At 37.8% G+C, this 20870-nt stretch overlaps 1 pseudogene; it reads right to left on the reverse strand.

Moving 5' to 3' along the window:
• Positions 1-411: 411 nt before the first annotated feature.
• Positions 412-20870, reverse strand: part of LOC109576543 (EF-hand calcium-binding domain-containing protein 14-like) — a 156213-nt pseudogene continuing 135754 nt past the window's right edge.

Below are 20870 nucleotides of genomic sequence, written 5' to 3' on the forward strand. Positions count from 1 at the left end.
GTCGCACAGAGTCAGACATGACTGAAGTGACTTAAAAAAGGATGCCAAAGTGAGTCTCACATGCATTGTATAGTCTTCTTGATTAACTCAAACTATCCCAACCACAGTCCTCAAATTCAGTTGAAAGCTCTTTATCGTTCCTGAGTGATGCTGTAATAGATGTCCAAAACAAAATGTCACTTTGTTTTGGTGGATAATTAAATTATGTGATACTTTTTCCAATTCAGAGTGTAAAATACTGCATTTTACCTGGCACACTATTGCAGGTGAAAAAATTTTAATATCTTATTTATTAATTTGATTTTTTTTAATATACCACTCATTTAATCAAAAAGAAACTGAGTAGATATTAGGTAATCTAAGGCACACATTCATTTCTAAAATAAGCCCGATAAAGCTAGACATCTAAAGCTACTCTTCCTCTAAGAATGAGTATCTTCCATCTCCATCAGAATCAAACTCTCTCAAATGTTCTGGTTCTGGCATAACAGAATCTAAGGAGTTCCTGATTTCCTGGTAAGTCAGCTTCCCATCCATATCACAGTCAGTGCTATGGAGCAAGTCCTGAAGATCTTCAATACTAGAAATTACTGGTAGGGAGACAAGTTTTACCTGGGCAGATTTCTCAATATGATCTCCAAGAGACTGTGGGAATTTTGACAATGCTGAAGGCTTTGACCTGAAACCCTGTACGTGTTCTTCATTTGGTAGTTTCTGGAGGCCTGCTGCTTTCAGGTTTGTCTGTGAGAGCACTGATCAGCTACAGTTTCTCTCTGAGCTTGAATACCTGAGAATCTGAACTAACTTCTTTGTTGTTGCTATTCAATCACCCAGTGGTGTCTTTTTGTAACTCCCTGGACTGCAGCAACACATCAGGCCTCCCTGTCCCTCACAATCTCCCAGAGTTTGCCCAAGTTCATGTCCACTGCATTGGTGATGCTATCCGACCATCCCATCCTCTGATGCCCTCTTCTTCCTTTAAGCCCTGGGATTTTACAAACTGTATTCTGCTGGTCACTTGATGCAAAGACTCTTTTTGGAGAGACAGTTGGAGGACAGGTTCACTTGCTTTTCTACCTTGCTTATAGCAACCAGAATTCTTTCTATCAAGTTGACTCTCTGGGTAAGATTATTAACTGCCTCATTCATTCCCTTGAGCTTAAGTTACTTCCATCTCTGGTACTCCCCTGGGGCACTGTTTACCTCCTCTAAAAAACTATGGAGGTACAGGATATCCTGCTTCAAACTCGCACTGTGTGTTTTATTGTCAAGTTCAGATATAGCTGGAAGTGATGGAATGATCTGGTTGTTTCCATTGGTCTCCTTTAAGGCATGCTGATTCATGCCACTCTGCAGTAACTTCATGGTTTTCTTGTATTCATCCACAGTCTTCTGTATTGCCTCCACAGCAAGACAGATGTTGTTTAAAGTGTTGCTAATAGAAATTACAGTCTTCTGAAGTCCCTCTACAGTGCCAGGCAGGCTAATTAAGTCTGCAGCTAACTTGACATTGGCTTTGATGTGGTTTATTGCGGAAGTCAACAGAGAAATCTGCTTATTCATTTCTGTGATGTTTATCCAGATTTTGTTCAACCCCAGCTCTTCAGATTCAATCTTCCTAAGTTGTTTTTGTAGTTGCTAAGTAGCTCTTCCTTAACTTTTGGAACTTCTTGGAACAGCTTTTCTAATTAGATTTCATTGTTCTAAACTTTTCCTTGCTGTTGTTGTCATTTAGTTGCTCAGTCATGTCTGACTCTTTGTGACCCCATGGACTGCAGCATGCTATGCTTCCCTGTCCTCCATCATTTCCTGGAACTTCCTCAGACTCATGTCCATCGAGTCAGTGATGCCATCCAAACATCTCTTCCTCTGTCGTCCCCTTCTCCTTATGTCTTCAATCTTTCCCAGCATCAGGGTCTTTTCTAATGAGTTGGTTATTTGCAGCAGGTGGCCAAAGTATTGGAGCTTCAGCTTCAGCAGCAGTCCTTTCAGTGAATATCCAGGACTGATCTCCTTTAGAATGGACTGGTTGTATCTCTTTGGAGTCCAAGGGACTGCAAGAGTCTTGTCCACAGTCACAGTTCAAAAGCATCAATTCTTTGGCACTCAGCTTTCTTTATGGTCCAACTCTCACATCCATACATGACTACTGCAAAAATCATAACTTTGACTATACATACTTTTGTTGACAAAGTAATGTCTCTGTTTTTTAATGTGCTGTTTAGGTTGGTCATAGCTTTTCTTCCAAGGACTAAATGTCTTTTCATTTCATGTGTTCAGTCAACATCTACAATGATTTTGGAGCCTAAGAAAATAAAGTCTGTCACTGTTTCCTTTGTTTCCCCAACTATTTGCTATGAAGTGATACTGGAGTGGGAAGTCAAGTGGGCCTTAGGAAGCATCCCTGTGAACAAAGCTAGTGGAGGTGATGGAATTTCAGCTGAGCTATTTCAAATCCTATAAGATGATGCTGTGAAAGTGCTGTACCCAATATGCCAGCAAATTTGGAAAACTCAGCAGTGGCCACAGGACTGGAAAAGGTCAGTTTTCATTCCAATCCCAAAGAAAGGCAATGGTAAAAAGTGTTCAAACTATTGCACAATTCCACTCATTTCACACGCTAGCAAAGTAATGCTCAAAATTCTTCAAGCTAGGCTACAACAGTACTTGAACCTAGAACTTCCAGATGTTCAAGTTGGATATAGAACAAGCCAAGGAATAAGAGATCAAATTGCCAACATCCACTGGATCATAGAAAAAGCAAGGTAATTCCAGAAAAAACATCTACTTCTGCTTCACTGACTACGTTAACGCCTTTGACTGTGCAGATCACAACAAACTGTGGAAAACTCTTAAAAGGATGGGAATACCAGACCACCTTACCAGCTCGTTGAGAATTCTGTATGCAGCACAATTTGCATAGACACCAAGCCAACACAGGCCAGGACACAGGTGACAAGGATGACAAAAGCACAGAGGGGATACCAGATCTTGCAGTATCATAAATAGTCTCCCTTGACAAGGCAAGAGCGATTCTAGCTGCACCAAATTTCTCTTCTTCCTCTTAGCTAGACTCAGAATCAGGAGGCTCAGTGCAAAGCAGGCAATGGCCTGAGCCTTTCGTGGGCTTCTTTTTTCACTTGTACCCAGCCAAGCCTTTCAATTCATTGAGCTTTGCACGTTTTCATCTTCTTGTGTGGGGTAAGTGAAACACCCACTCTTGAGCTGCCAGGTTCTACCAGACATCCAGTTCCCTTGCCTCCTTAAAGCTGTCTTCCAGGGTGAGAAATCCTGGGTCAGAGCCCTTTTGGTCAGTCCCACTGGGACTGCCCAGATCTAGTGGGAGCTGGAAGTTGGAGTCCAGAGGGAACTGAAATTCACATGGGTGGGGATAATCACATAAAGATAGCCAGGGAGCTGGTGATCCAAATTGATAAAACCCTAGGCATGGACTGTCAGTTACTTAGGATATTGGGGAGGGGGGCAACCTTTGTCTCAAAGATGAAAAGTCAAGTCAAGAATGAGAGTTTCTGAACCTTGGTCAGTAGATAGTATTTCTAAAAGTACTCTAGGAACTGGGGAAGTACACACAGATAGATGTTTTGGACTTCAGGCAGGATTTCCAATGGAGAGAAAAAAAGAAACTTGTTCTTGAATGGGAGGAGGGGGATGCCAAGTGAGACTTTGGGAATGTGCTGGTCCTTCCCTAGCAGTCAGCAGGAGGGGGCTCCTAACCACTACAATCCCGGCAGAGAAAGCACCCAAGTCTGAGATGATCACATCCTCCCACCTCGATCCTGAGTGTGAAAGGAGCCAAGGAAGACCCAGAGCTTGGCCTGGAGGATTGGGCCTGAGAGGAGTGAGTTCCAAGCCTGGGGAGATCCCAGTCCTGTGGTCTGGGCCTGGGGGTGTGGTGAGGAGGGGTGATGGCAGCTCAGCCCACCTGAAGCACCCCTTCCCAGAGTTCGAGTAGCTCCAGCTCAGGTGATTCTGAGCAATTCACATGCAAGTCCTCAACTCTGGCCTCCACTTGGGCTATGGCCTCATATGTTTCCAACCTGTTGGTGGCAGGAGCAGCAGTGGCCGTGGGCTTTAGACCTGTGCCAGCTGCTCCAGCCCCAGCTTCCTTCCTCTTTGGCAGTGGCTGCAGGTCTTTTTTTTTTTTTTTCTTTTTTTCTTTCTTTCTTTCTTAATTTTTATTTATTTGTTTATTTGAGGCTGTGCTAGGCCTTCATTGATACACACAGGCTTTCTCTAGTTGCAGTTTGTGGGCACTACTCTCTAGTTACAGTGCAGAGGCTTCTCATTGCAGTGGGCTCCCTTGTTTCCCTGAGACTCTAAGTGCATTGGCTTCAGTAGTTGCAGCAAATGGGCTTATTTGCTCCATGGCGTGTGGAGTGCTCCCTGACCAGGGATTGAACCTGTGTCCCCCGACATTGGCAGACAGATTCTTAACCACTGGACCCTGAGGGAAGTCTGTGTTTCTGTGTAGAATTTCCAGAAAAATGTACACCTACAAGCACTGAGGGGAGTCCTGTAATGCCATCCTGCAGTGTAAATATTTTTATGACTTTAACTATGATGATGGTCCTGTGATATTTCACTTGGCCCAGTATTAGCCAGAAACACATAGGTTGAAAGGACTGGTGGAGATCAATGAAGTAGCTTCTGGGCAGGAAGATGAAAAATCAAACAGGGCAAACACCAAGAGCTAAGCCAACAATTTTAGGGGGATGGTTATCAGCCTGACATTGCTGATAATGTGCATTAGCTCACCATCCAAGAGGAGGAACTGTTTGGAGAAATGGATAATTCTCTAGTTCTTTCTGAATGTTTGATTTATTATTTAATTCTAATGTGATAAATTCATACAATGCTAGATATCCAAATACCCTTAAATATTAAAAAGAAGAGTCCAAACTACTTGTCTTTCTTCTTCAATCTTTGACAAAAGGGGTACACAAATTTGAGGTTAAATACCAAATAAATCTTTCATTCTTCATCTACCTCCAGTAATGCTCATCAAATATTCATGTTTTCATCTAGTATATACCAGACTTGCACTAGCTTTTCATAAAATTAATAAGGCAACTTTAGGGGTTCTTTTCATGACACTGGAGAAGAGAATGACAAACCACTTCAGTATTCTTGTCTTGAGAACCCCATGGACAGTATGAAAAGGCAAAAAGAAAGCTTGGCGTGCTGTGGTCCATGGGGTCACAAAAAGTCAGACATGACTGAACTGATTGAGGGGTTCTTTTCATGAGAACTTAAAGTTATTTCCATCAGAGCTTGTAACCTGGTAAATGTGCTGCACTTCCTAGTTCTTGACTGAAAGACTTGTTGTGAGTCTCAAAATTATTTTTGAAGTAAGTAGGGTGGTAACAAATCATTAACAGACAAAGAGATACAAAAAAAAAAAAAAAGACATACTGATATACAAATAGATAAAGCATAGAATCATAAAGGGTATAACATCCTGTAAAAGTCAAAATTTTTTAAATCTGCAATTTATATCCATTATTGCTGATACTTATAGGTAAATCTTCTTAAATTTGAGAATTATGTTTTCTAAAACCATACAAAATTCTCTGTAAGTCAGATTTTTAAAAATACTTTCCCTTACATAACATTAACCAAGAGTAGACCTTGATCTGTTATTTGTGTCTTAATAGGCACATCACCAACGGATTCATCCCTAAAGGCAGTGGCATTCAAGTGTGTTCAATGTGGATGCATTTAAACCATTCTTTAGCTCACAAAATAAATGTAACTATAGGAAAGTAGGTATCTTCTTGAAATATTTCACTCTAAATATAAAATATTTGCATGTTTTTTCATGTTACATAGTAATAATTTAATACATTCTATTAATCAGAAAATTTTGTTTTCAACAATTTTAATGTTCTTTTGTCATTGTGATAAAGTAATAGTTTATAGGAAAACAGCTTCCAGCAGCCTAAGAATCTTTTCCATAAAGAGTGCTCAATAAATATGGTAGTGTTAATAGTTTTATAATTGAGTAGAGAAACACAATTTTTATCAACCATTATCGAAGCTATGTATTCCTCAAAAGGCTGTACTTCTTTTAAAGAAAAGTATTTTTTTCAATTCTGTTTGTAATTCTTTTAAAAGCACATCATTTCTTAATTTTGTTTATGTTACCTTTTCATGCAAAAAAGAAAGACAAATCACCCTGAGTAAAATTCCGTTGAGAATTAACATTGAGTATTTTAGTATTTTATCCCCTTTTTGCCTGCATATCTGAAAATAAGTCATATTAGAAAATGCTTACACTTTTTCAATTTTAGCACTTAAAATACACACAAAAAAATCAGGTTTTGGAAACTGCTTCCCTTCATGATGATATATTAGTCATTAAAGCTGGCAAAAGAAGAATAAGAAACCAATCGTGGTCACTGAAAAGAGATATTTATAATGTTGTGATTTTCATTAAAATATATCTGCTGGTTTTTAAAATTAGTCAAGTACATTAAGGGTTTAAAAAGATGAAATGAGCCAAAACATTTTAAGGAAAAGCTATTTTAGAAAGTTTAAAATTTTTTCAAAAAACTTTTACTCATTAGTACAATATCAGATTTAATTTCAAGAAGAATTTATATTTCAAAAGAGATTTACTGGAGTAATAGCAGCAGCACAGTGGAGTAGGAAGCCTCAGGCCCACATTCCCCTGTAGAAACACTGACTTCACAACAATATATGCCCATAGTGCCTTCACGAGAACCCAGAAGCCAGCTAAGTGGCTGCAGCACCCCAGGTGAGTGTAAAGCCAGAGAGAACTGAACAGAATCCAGTAAGGGGGTTCCTGGCATTTGCCCACCTGGTCCTGCACAGTATAGACTGATGTAGAGAAAGCTCCTACATTCCAGGCTCCTATCCCTACTCAAGAGGGAAGGAGAAGGTCAGCTGTGATCCTATTGCTCTGGCTTTCAGAGGGCTGCCCAAGGAAAAGATTTCGTCCAGCCTGACTCTGAGCACCAAGCATGGACTTGATTGGCTGTTAGGTGCCAGACTGAGGGTTTCTGTGACACCATCAGAGAGACTGTGTTATTGCAGAAAGACCCAAGGCAGAGCAAAAGTTTACAGGACCCAGAGGAGGGGGTCAACTTTCACTGGGAAAGTACTTGCACAAGCCCAGAAAAGATATAGCTTTAGAAGGCTTTAGACACTCCCCAAATCTCCAGCTGGGCTCATTAGTGAACATTTTCCTAGTATAAAAGTAGTAAAGGCTGAGAGGTGTGACTGTTTTATTTGTTTGGGAAAAAAAAAAAAATTTAAATATTTTTATTTCTTTTAGAGCAGATTTAGGTTCACAGCAAAATTGAAGGGAAAGTAGAGAGATTCCCCAGATTGCTCCTCTCCTGAAAATGCACAGCCTCCCCCATCATTCACATCCCCTACCAGAGGGGCACATTTATTAAAACTGATGAACCTATATTGAGAAATCATAATCACTCAAAGTCCATTATTTACATTATAATTCTCTCTGCCTGTTGTGTGGGCTTCCCTGGTGGCTCAGCTGGTAAAGAATCCTCCTGCAATGCAAGAGACCTGGGTTCAATCCCTGGGTTGGAAAGATCCCCTGGAGAAGAGAAGGGCTACTCACTCCAGTATTCTGGCCTGGAGAATTCCATGGACTGTATAGTCCCTGGAGTCGCAAAGAGTTGGACATGACTGAATGACTTTCACTCACTTTTCACTCACTCTGGCTGTTGTACATTCAGCAGGTTTGGACAAATACATGACAAGTATGAATAACTACAGTATCCTACAGATATTTTCATTACCCTAAAAATTACCTGTAATCTATCCATCCTTTCCTCCAACCTATGAAAACCACTATTTTTTTTTTTTTTTTTTTGTCTCTGTAGCTTGCTTTTTCCAGAATGACATATAGGAATCTTATAGTACATAGCTGTTTCAGATTAGCTTCTTTAACTTACGAATATGCATTTAAAGTTCCTCCATGTCTCTTCATAGTTTGACAGCTCATTTCTCATTAGTGCTGAATAATATTCTACTGTCTGGATATACCACAGTTTGTTTATCATTCAAGGGCATCTTGGTTGCTTCCAAGTTTTGGCAATTATGAATAAGACTTCCCTGGCTCAAATGGTAAAAGAATCTGCCTATAATGTGGGAGACCTGGGTTCGATCCCTGGGTAGGAAAGATCCCCTGGAAAAGGAGATGGCAATCCACTCCAGTACTCTTTCCTGGAAAACCCCATGGACTGAGAAGCCTGGTAGGCTACAGTCCATGAGGTCACAAAGAGTTGGACACAAAGAGTCTGGATATACCACAGTTTGTTTATCATTCAAGGACATCTTGGTTGCTTCCAAGTTTTGGCAATTATGAATAAATATACTATATATCTTGGTGTGAGTTTTTGTGTGGACATAAGTTTTCACATCTTTTGGATAAATACCAAGAAGTGTGATTGCTTGATAATATGGTAAGAGTATGTTCATTTTTCTTAGAAACTACCAAATTGCCTCCAAAGTGACTGTACCATTTTGCACTCCTACCAATGAAGAATGAGAGTTCCTGATGCTCCACACCAATGTCAGCATTTGGTGTTGTCAGTGCTCTGGATTTGGGCCATTCCAATAGGTGCAGAATGATAGCTCATTATTTTGATTTGCATTTCCCTGATGACACATGACAGGCAGCATCCTTTCATATGCTTATTTTCCATTTGTATATCTTCTTTGGTGAGGTGTCTGCTAAATGCCTTGGCCCATTCTTTAATTGGTCTGTTTATGTTCTTACTGGCTTTTAAGAGTTCTTTGAATATTTTGGATTACAGTCTTTTGTCAGAATGTCTTTGCAAATACTTTCTCCTGGTATATGGCCTATTTTCTCATTCTCTCAACATTGTCTTTCACAGAGCAGTTTCAATTTTGATGATATCCAACTTATCAGTTATTCATTTTATGGATAATGCCATAGACATTGTGTTGCCATACCCAAGGTCATTTATATTTTCTCATCTGTTATATTTAGAACTTTTATTTTATATTTGCATATTACAAGGGTTACTGTACATTTAGGACTATGATCCATTTTAAGTTTTTTTTGTGAAGGTTGTAAGGTCTAGATTCATTTTTTAAAATGTGGATGTCCAACTTTTCTAGCATCATTTGTTGAAAAGACTATCTTTTCTCGATGACCTTTACTTCTTATTGAAGATCAGTTCACTATATTTATATGAAATCTATTTCTGGGCTCTCTATTGTGTTCCATTGCTTTATTTATCTATTACTTTACCCATACTACACTGTCTTGATTACTATAGCTTTATAATAAGTCTCAAAGTCAAATAGCATCAGTCTCCCAACTTTATTTTTCTCCAATATTGTGTTAGTTATTCTGGATCTTATACCTCACCATATATATTTTAGAATCAATTTGTAAATATTCATAAAATAGCTTGCTGAGATTTTGATTGGAAGGAAGAACTAACATTTTGACAATACTGAGTTTTCCTATTCATTAATTTAGGTCTTTTTTGATTTATTTTTATCAGTGTTTTATAGCTTTTCTCATCTAGATCTTATATATATATATTTTTGTTGTTGTTGTTGTTAGACTTGTAGCTAAGTATTTTATTTTGAGATTTGTAAATGTCAATGATACTGTGCTTTTAATTTCAAATTCTACTTGTTCATTGCTGATATACAGGAAAGAAATTGACTTTAGTATATCAACCTTGTGTATTGCAACTTTGTTAAAATTGCATCTTTTTTTTTCTTTTCAAATGCCCAAATATCAACAAAAGATCACAGGTACACAAAGAAACTGGGGAAATGGCCCAATCAAATTAACAAAATAAATGTACAGAAACTGACCATAAGGAAACAGAAATCTATGAATACTTTACAATGAATTCAATTAAGTATCTTAAATGTGTTTAATATGTTAAATAGAATATAGACAACTAAATAAAATCAGGATAGCAGTGTGTAAAAAATGGAAATATCAGGAGAGATATTTTACATAAAAGTCATAAAAAAGAACCAAATAGAAATTCCAGAGCTAAGGAATACAATAATTTAATTGGCATGTTCACTAGAGAAAGTCAGCAAGATTTTATCAAGCAGAAGATAGAATGAGAGAACTTAAAAATAGATCACTTGAAATTAATGAATCAGAGATGCTAAAAGAAAATAAATGAAGTCAAGAGAGCATAAGCACTATGAGATATTGTCAGGGAAACCAATATATGCATTATACAAGTCTCAAGAGAAGAGAATTAGCAAGGAGCTGAAAGTCCATTGAATATATAATGATCAAAAACTTTACAAATTTGAGGAAGGAAGGACATGCAAATTCAAAAAGCTCTATGAATTTCCACTAATATAAATCTAAACAGACTCACACCAACACACAATAATCAAGCTAACAAATCACAGACAAATAGATAATACTGAAAACAGAAAGAGAAAATGATTAATTACATACAAGGAGCATCTAAAAGGTTATCAAAGTAGAAACTACAGAACAGAAGGGTATGCATTGATATATTCAAAATGCTGAGAGAAAAAAACATAAAAACAAAAATTCCAACCAAGAATACTGTACCCAGCAAATTACTATTCAAATATGAAGGATATTTGCATTTCCCTGGTGATTTGTGATGTTGAGCCCTTTTTCTATAACTGTTATCTATGTGTATGTCTTGTTTGGAGGAACGTCTGTTCAGGTCCCTGGTTCATTATTAAATCAGATTATGTATTTATTTTTGTTATTGAGTTGTAAGCACTGCTTATATATTTGGATGGTAACATCTTATCAGATGAGGTGCTGTGTTTAGTCGCTCAGTCATGCCCCATCTTTGTGACCCTATGGACTGTAACCCACCAGGCTCCTTTGTCCATGGAATTCTCAAGAAAAGAATACTAGAGTGGGTTGCCATACCCTCCTCCAGTGATCTTCCCCACACAGGGATTGAACCTACGTGTCTTATGCCTCCTGCATTGGCAAGCAGGTTCTTTACCACTAGGGTTATCTGGGAAGCCCCTTTTCTGTAGAGAAGATTTTTAATTTGGTACAATCCCACTTGTTTATTTTGATCTTGTTGCATGTGTTTATGGGGTCATATAAAACATATATCATTGCCAAGACCAATGCCAAGAACCCTTTACTCAATGTTTTATTCTTTTAGTTTTACAGTTTCACATCTTATATTTAAGTTGCTAATACATTTTGAGTTGATTTTTATAAGTGGTGTGAGATCAGGATCCAATTTGGGCTTCTCTGGTAGCACAGCTGGTAAAGAATCACCTGCAGTGCAGGAGACCCTGGTTCTATTCCTGGGTTTGGAAGATCCCCTGGAGAAAAGAATGGTATTCTGGCCTGGAGAGTTCCATGAACTGTGTAGTCAGATGGGGTCCCAAAGAGTTGGACATAACTGAGTGACTGAGTGACTTTCACACAAGGATCCAATTGTTTTGCATGTAGTTTTGCCAACACCATTTATTGAAAAGGCTCTTCTTTTCTCATTGTATAGTCTTGGCAACCTTGTTAATGGCTATTATCAGAAAGACAAAAGATAACAAGTGTTAGTGAGGATTTATAGAAAAGGAAATCCTTGTACCTTGTTGATAGGAAAGTAAATTGGTATAATAACAATTACAAAAGCAGAATGGAAGTTCTTAAAAAAAAATAAAAATAGAACCTTCTGATCCAGCAATCTATTTTGGTTTTATATATATATGTATATATATTTTTTATGAAATTATTATCTGAAGAGACATTTACACTCCCACATTCAATCCAGCATTATTCACAATAAGGTGAATGGTATGGAAACAACCTAAATATGTATCAATGAACAATATTGATAAACAAATATACGTTAATGGAGAAACACCTTTAATATATGTTGATGGAGGTTTATATTTACATCTTATATATATATAACTATATATATATGTAAATGATATACACTCAGATAAATCCCATTCCGTCATAAAAAGAAGGAAATCTAGCCATTTGTGACAACATAGAAGAACCTGAAAGACATAATGCTAAGTGAAATACACCAAACACAGACAGACAAATACTGCATGATCTTAGTCATATCTGGAAACTAAAATAGTCAACCTCACAGAAGCAGAGACCAAAATTTGCCAGGGTCCAGGGAATGAAGGAAATAAGAAGATGTAGATGAAAAGGTATAAAGTTTCAGTTATGCAGAATGAATAAGTTCTGAGCATCTAATGTAAAGCAATGTAACTATGGTTAACAATACCTTATTCTATACTTCACCAAACTGTTTTGCCAAAAGTTTTCATTTTCATCTCAAGTTCAAAGGATTTGTTAACAAAATAAGCCACTCATTCTATACACATAAGTAATACCAATATTTATTAGAGAATTATCTAGCAGGAGACCCTGGTTCAATTCCTGGGTCGGGAAGATCTGCTGGAGAAGGGATAGGCTACCCACTCCAGTATTCTTAGGCTTCCCTTGTGGCTCAGCTGGTAAAGAATCTCCCCACAATGAGGGTGACCTGGGTCAATCCCTGGGTTGGAAAGATATCCTGGAGAAGGAGAAGGTTACCCACTCCAGTATTCTGGCCTGGAGAATTCCATGAACTGTATAGTCCATGGGGTCACAAAGAGTTGGAAATAACTGAGGGACTTTCACTTTCACTTTATTTAGCTTAGTTTCAATATACTAATGCTAAAAGAAACAGAAACAGAAAAGGACACGTTACCAAATTGGGTTTTGACAAACATCCAGACTCAAATAGTGCTGGGAAGTCTCAGATCACAGCACTTCTGGAGTGCCAATTGGGAAAAGGTCCCAGACATCAATCACACGTGCTCTGTGGGTGAGACTTCAAGATCACAGAACTCAATATAATCCCAGGATGCAAAGTGATATCATCATCAATCTGTGAGCAAATTGCAGCTCTGGTTTCATAGTAATGCTGTTTGCTTTGTCACGTAAAATTTGGAATGTTATTAAGCCTGGGGTTTGGGTGGCCAGGCTCCCTCCAGTTCATTTCAGTTCAGTTCAGTCACTCAGTCCTGTCCAACTCTTTGAGACCCCAAGAATCACAGCACACCAGGCCTCCCTGTCCATCACAAACTTCCGGAGTTCACTCAAACTCACGTCCATCGAGTCAGTGATGCCATCCAGCCATCTCATCCTCTGTCGTCCCCTTCTCCTCCTGCCCCCAATCCCTCCCAGCATCAGAGGCTTTTCCAATGAGTCAACTCTTCACATGAGGTGGCCAAAGTACTGGAGTTTCAGCTTCAGCATCATTCCCTCAAAAGAAATCCCAGGGCTGATCTCCTTTAGAATGGACTGGTCGGATCTCCTTGCAGTACAAGGGACTCTCAAGAGTCTTCTCCAACACCACAGTTCAAAAGCATCAATTCTTTGCTGCTCAGCCTTCTTCACAGTCCAACTCTCACATCCATACATGACCACAGGAAAAAACATAGCATTGACTAGGTGGACCTTTGTTGGCAAAGTAATGTCTCTGCTTTTGAATATGCTATCTAGGTTGATCATAATTTTCCTTCCAAAGAGTAAGCATCTTTTAATTTCATGGCTGCAGTCACCATCTGCAGTGATTTTGGAGCCCCCAAAAATAAAGTTTGACACTGTTTCCACTGTTTCCCCATCTATTTCCCATGAAGAGATGGGACCAGATGCCATGATCTTCATTTTCTGAATGTTGAGCTTTAAGCCAACTTTTTCACTCTCCACTTTCACTTTCATCAAGAGGCTCTTTAGTTCCTCTTCACTTTCTGCCATAAGGGTGGTGTCATCTGCATATCTGAGGTTATGGATATTTCTCTCAGCAATCTTGATTCCAGCTTGTTTTTCTTCCAGTCCAGCATTTCTCATGATGTACTCTGCATATAAGTTAAATAAGCAGGGTGACAATATGCAGGCTTGACATACTCCTTTTCGTATTTGGAACCAATCTGTTGTTCCATGTCCATTGAGTTGGTGATGCCATCGAACTGTCTCATCCTCTGTCATCCCCTTCTCCTCCTCCCTTCAATTTTGCCCAGCATCAGGGTCTTTTTGTAATGAGTCAGTTCTCCGCCTCAGGTGGCTACAGTATTGGACTTTCAGCTTCGGCATCAGTCCTTCCAATGAATATTCAGGATTGATTTCCTTTAGGATTGACTGGTTGGATCTCCTTGCAGTCCAAGGGACTCACAAGTGTCTTCTCCAACACCACAGTTCAAAAACATCAATTCTTCTGTGTTCAGCTCTCTTTGTAGTCCAACTCTCATATCCTTACATGACTCCTGGAAAAACCATAGCTTTGACTAGACAAACCTTTGTTGGCAAAATAATGTCTCTGTTTTTTAATATGCTATCCAGGATGGTCATAGCTTTTCTTCCAAGGAGCAAGCATCTTTTAATTTCATGGCTGTAGGAACCATCTGCAGTGAATTTGGAGCCCCCAAATATAAATTCTACCAATGTTTCCATCATTTCCCCATCTCTGCCATAAAGTGGTGGGATTGGATGCCATGATCTTAGTTTTTTGAATGTTGAGTTTTAAGCCAACTTTTTACTTTCCTCTTTCACTTTCATCAAGAGTCTCTTTAGTTGTTCTTCACTTTCTGCCATAAAGTTGGTGTCATCTGCATATCTGAGGTTATTGATATTTCTCCTGGCAATCTTGATTCCAGCTTGTGCTTCATCCAGCCTGGCATTTCACATGATGTACTCTGCATATAAGTTAAATAGGCAGAGTGACAATATACAGCCTTGACATACTCCTTTCCTGATTTGAAACCAGTCTGTTGTTCCATGTCCACTTCTAGCTGTTGCTTCTTGATCTACACACAGATTTCTCAGGAGACAGGTAAGGTGCTCTGGTATTCCCATCTCTTTAAGTATTTTTCAAAGTTTGTTGTGATCCACACAGTCAAAGGCTTTGGCATAGTCAATAAAGCAGAGGTAGATGTTTTTCTGGAATTCTCTTGCTTTTTTGACAATCCAACGACCACAAGTCTTGCACTCACAGCAGACAGTCAACCACAGTCAGGGAGGTTTCCAGACATGTTAGATACAATGTTCTGCTCTACTCTGTCTCTGAAGCCTAAATGAGACTATTTATTTAATTTCCCTCACACACGCATGTCCTGACCTGGGGTACTCATCTTTTGGTGGCGTATCTTTTTGTCCTTTTAACCAGTTCATGAGGTTCTCATGACATGTATACTGGGGTGGTTTGCCATTCCCTCCCCGAGTTGATCATGTTTTGTCAGAACTCTCTGCTATGACCCATCCATCTTGGCTGGCCCTGCATGGCATGGCTCATAGTTTCCTTGAGTTACAGAAGCCTTTTCGCCTTAACAAGGCAGTGATCCATGAAGAGGAATACAGCATCAGAGGATGAGATGGCTGTATGGCATCACCAATGTAACAGACAAGAACTTGGGCAAACTTCAGTAGATGATGGGGGAAAGGGAGGCCTGGCATGCTGCAGACCACGGGGTTGCAAAGAATCACATATGACTGGGTGACTGAACAACAGCAACACACACAGCCTACAATGATAACTATGTAACATGAAGGACATATTTATTAACTTGAGTATGGTGGTTATCTCACAATGTATATGTATGAATTTTACATGCTAAATACATACAATTTTTATTTGTCAGCTATAATAAAGCTTGAAAAAAATGAAAGATACATTAATACTTTCCCAGATAAACAAAAGCTGAGGTTATACATCTCCATACAAGGAGTTCCTTCAAGTAGGAACAAAAAGAAACTGAATAGCAACATGAAACATATGAAATTATAAGGTCATCTGGTAAAGATAAATATCTACACAGGTGAATAATCCTGAAGTATTGTAATGTTGGCAGTTAAATCACTCTTTATTCTGTATATAATTTAAAAGATAAAAGCACAAAAGTAACCATCAATTTATGTTAATGCTATACAATATAAATAGATGTAATTTATAAAATCAGTAAATAAAGCAGGGGGCAGAGACATAAAAGGGAATAAAGTTTTTATGCCATTGAAGTTAAGTTGCTATCAATTTAAAATAGATTGTATAACTTTAAGATATTCTATGTAATCTTCACAGTAAACACAAAGAAAATACTCATAGAACATACAGCAAAGGAAATGGGAAAAGAATCAAAGCATTTTAAAAAATCAATAAATACGGGGAAAAAATCAGAAAGAGAGGAAAATAAAGAACAAAAAAATTACAGAAATAAAACAGAAACAAAATGGGGATTAATGTAAATGGATAGACTCCCCTCCCCTCCATTCAAAAGGCATAGAGACATAGATTGACTAAATTGACTAAAAACAGACAAAATAACAAACCTAAAACAAAAATCCAGCTCCAACTATATGCTGTCTAATAAAGAGGTTCACTTTAGATTCAAGGGCACACATAGGCTGAGAGTGATAGAATGGATAAAGATACATCATGCAAATGATGTCCAAAAGATGAGGGATGGCTATATTACATCAGGTGAAATAGAATTTCTTTTCTCACAAGAGAAAGAAAAGATCAATTCACAGGAGTCATCTGTGTTGTAACCTGTGATAGGATTTCTTTCTTTTTTAAAAGGCTGAATAAAATTACATTGTATATGCATACACATTTTGTTCATCCATTCACCTATGGATGAATATCTGGCTGGCTTCTACTCCCTCTTGACTATTGTGAGCAATGCTGTAATGAACGAGTGGACCAGTATCTCTTAGAGACCATTTTAATTATTTTGGATATATATCTAGAAATGGGATTGCTGGATCTTGAGGTGATTCTGTCTTATAATTTTGGGAAATATCTTTACTGTTTTCCAAAGTGGTTATAAAATTTTACATTCCCACTTAAAATACACATGATTTCTATTTTCCCCACGTCTCCTCAACATTTGCCATTTTGTTTATTTTTGGTAATAGCCATCTTCTCAATGGGTGTGAAGTAATACCTCACTGAAGTTTGAACTTGTTTTATCTAATAAAGAGTAATGTTTGGCATCATTTTTACATGCTTTTTAGAAAATTGTACATATTCTTTAAGGAAATTCTGTCTATTCAAGCCTTTTGCCCATTATTTAATCAGTTTATTTGGCTTTTGGTTGCTTAGTTGTAGGAGTTATTTATATATTCTAGATATCAACTCATCAGAAAAATTATTTTTCAATATTTTCTTTCACACTGTAGCTTGCCTTTTCCTTTCTAGTCTGTTGACTGTTTTCTGTGATTCACAGAAGCTTATGTAGTCCTATTTTTGCTTTTTTGCCTGTGCCTTATGTTTTATATTGAAGAAATTGTCTTGAAAACCAATGCCCATAGATGTTTATCTACATTTTCTTCTATAACTTTTATAGTTGTAGGCCTTTAACTAATGCTAATTTTTCTCTGGTATAAGGTAAGATTCCAGCTTCCTTCTTGTGCATGTTGAAAATCCAGCTGCCTAGCAGGAGTTTTGCAAGATGAAAAAGTTCTAGAGATTTGTTGCGTAACAATGTGTATATAGTTAATATCACTAAACTGTACTGAACTGTACAACTGAAAATGGATAAGATGATAAATTTTATGTGACATGTTTTTCATCACAATTTGTTAAAAAAAATTGAATACAGTTTTTGCTACAATGTTTACTCTTCACTTTGGGCTTTCCTGGTGGCTCAGAGGATAAAAAACCTCCCTGCAATGCAGGAGACCCAGGTTTGACCCCTGGGTTGAGAACACCCTCTGGAGGAAGAAATGGCAGTCTACTTCAGTATTCTTGCCTGGAGAATTCCATGGACAGAGGAGTCTGGCAAACCTCAGTCCATGGGCTTGCAAAGAGTCAGACATGACTGAGTAACTAACACTTTCACTTTTGCTTCCATGAAGTCATATGATTTGCAGAATGATGTACCCTACACTGCTAATTCTATAAAATACATAGGGATCCTTTTTAGAGGATCTGTGAGGTTAAAATTATTTTTGAGTATACTAAGATGTGATTTGCCTTTTATATTTTTTAGTCTGTTTCAGGTACACAGTGAAGGCCACATAATGAATCCACAATTATTTGGAGAGGTTATTAGAATATATTCATTTTTTCTAAATTACATATTTATACAAAACCAGAATTTCTTCATACACTTTCACCAAACAATATATTTTATTACAATGAATGCAAAGTTGATATGAGATTTTAACATCTCTTATTAAGCTAGACATTAAAGAAATGTCTTAAAAATGTAAAACAATGATACTTTTAATTTAATAGAACTTGGGGGAAAATTGCTTTTATTTTTCAAAATAAATGAATACTTATTTTGCATTAAAAACACATTGCTTATATCACCATGTACAGTATTTATTATTGTCATCTAAAATGAATTAATGTTATAAACACTGTGACTATACTTAACAATAGTAAATTGCACATTCAAAAGTGGTTAAGACTGTAAATTTTATTTTGTGTATTTTACCACAGAAATAAATTACAAATGAGCTAATAAATATTTTAAAGTGAGTCAGTTTAAATTTCTAGTCGCATTATTGTTGTTCAGTCCCTAAATTGTGTCCAACTCTTTGTGACACTATGGACTATAGCATGCCAGGCTCCTCTGTCCTACAATATGTCCTACAGAATTTTCTCAAATGCATGTCCATTGAGCTGGTGATGCTATCTAACCATCTGATCCTCTGCTACCCCCTTCTATTTTGCCTTCAGTCTTTCTCAGTCCCAGGATATTTTCCAATGGGTCGATTCTTTGCATCAGATGGCTAAAGTGTTGGAGCTTCAACTTCAACATCAGCCTTTCCAATGAATATTCAGGGTGATTTCCTTTAGGATTGGCTGGTTTGATGTCCTTGCAGTCCAAGAGACTCTCAAGAGTCTTCTCCAGCACCAAATTCAAAAGCATCATTCTTCAGCTCTCAGTATTCTTTATGGTCCAACTCTCACAGCCTTACATGACTACTGGAAAAACCACGGCTTTGATTATATAGACTTTTGTCAGCAAAGTGATGTCTCTGCTTATTAACATACTGCCTAGGTTTGTCATAGCTCTCCTTCCAAGGAGCAAACATCTTTTCATTTCATGATTACAGTCACCATCCACAGTAATTTTGGATCCCAAGAAAAGAATATCTGTCGCTGCTTCCACTTTTCCCCCAATTATTTGCCATGACATGATGGAACCAGATGCCGTGATCTTAGCTTTTGGAACTTTGAGTTTTAAGCCAGCTTCTTTACTCTTCTCTTTCACTTTCATCAAGTGGATTTTTAATTCCTTTTCACTTTCTGCTGTTAGAGTGGTATCATCTGCATGCCAGAGGTTGATATTTCTCTGGGAAATCTGGATTCCAGTTTGTGATTCATCCAGCTTGGCAGTTTGCATGACATACTCGGCATATAAGCAGGATAACAATATACAGCCTTTGTACATTTTTCCCAATTTTGAACCAGTTTCATGTCTGCTTCTAACTGCTTCTTCTTGATCTGTATACAGGTTTCTCAGAAGGCAGGTAAGGTGGTCTGGTATTCCCATCTTTTTAAGAATTTTCCAGTTTGTTGTGATCCACACAGTCAAAGGCTTTAGTGTAGTCAATGAAGCAGAAGCAGATGCTTTTCTGGAACCCCCTTGCTTTCTCCATGATCCAATAAATGTTGGCAATTTAATCTTTTGTTTTCCTGTCTGTTCAAAATATGTGTGTTTAGTAGCAAAAACATGAATAATAGATTTAATCCACATAAACAGAAGACTCCTTGAAGCCCTCAGTAAGTTTTGAGTGGGAATGTGTCTAGAGATCACAAAGTCTGAGAAATGCTATTCTCAACTCCTGTGCTGTGCTGGCCTATTATTAAATTAGAATTAAATCTATTGCAAAAAATGAAAGAGGCATAATCCATTCAAAAATTTAAAAATAATTGTCTTGAAACAAGTGAAAATTGACTTTTTAAAAACTGATCAGTTCAGCTTTGTAAACAAAAGATGCAGCAGCTGTGATGGCAGCAGCAACAATAGCTGGATGTTCAGCACCCAGAGTGAGCTCATCCATCACTGCACCACACAACTCAGGTTCTTCTCCTGGGTTTATAAGGTATGATGCCATGGAGTTTTCATGGATGAGACAGAAAGCTCTTCTCCAAAAGAGAGAAAATGGATATCCCCCTAAATAAATGCCACAAATTTCAGTCTCTAAATAAATAATAGTACATGTGGCATGTAATGACCTGAATTTCTCATCCAGTTTGCCTTTATGCTGTGGTCTCAGGAAGCAGCAATTTTCTTTCACAGAGCTTCAAAACAATGTGATTATAATAAAAGTGGGTGACAATGAGACGATGACAACAGCCTATTTCTTACTGCCTTGGTAAAAAAAATTATAGTTGTTAACACTTGTTTGTCATTTTTCTTACTAATTGTATCTATATTAGTTCAGTGCATAAAAAGAAATATTTCTTCCCAAGGCAACAGCCAAAAACATTACTGCTATAGAATTTAGAAGAGAACAACTTTTTATTTGAAAAAAAGGGAATGCAATATTGAATGATAGCATGTTCAGATAAGCTCTCCATCGACAGTAGAGTTCACAGGCTGTTTGTTTCATGAGGCCCATGAGGTCTTGTTCTGCTGTATCTCTGCCCCTAACTCCTCCCAGATTCATCTGTCCTCTACTCACAGAATATGTATTACCTTCCAGCTGTGCGGTTCCCATGCATAGCAGTGCTCTTAGAACAGGTAAGACAGACTTTTCATTAAAGGCCACACAGTAAATATATTCGACTTTGGGGCAGAGGCCATCTTTGCAGCAACTACTCAGCTCTGTCATTGTGCTGTAAAGACAACCATGTGATAATGTGTATGTTTCCCTGGTA

This window comes from Bos indicus, chromosome 23 (genome assembly GCF_029378745.1).
Source record: "Bos indicus isolate NIAB-ARS_2022 breed Sahiwal x Tharparkar chromosome 23, NIAB-ARS_B.indTharparkar_mat_pri_1.0, whole genome shotgun sequence".
Classification (NCBI taxonomy): Eukaryota; Metazoa; Chordata; class Mammalia; order Artiodactyla; family Bovidae; genus Bos; species Bos indicus.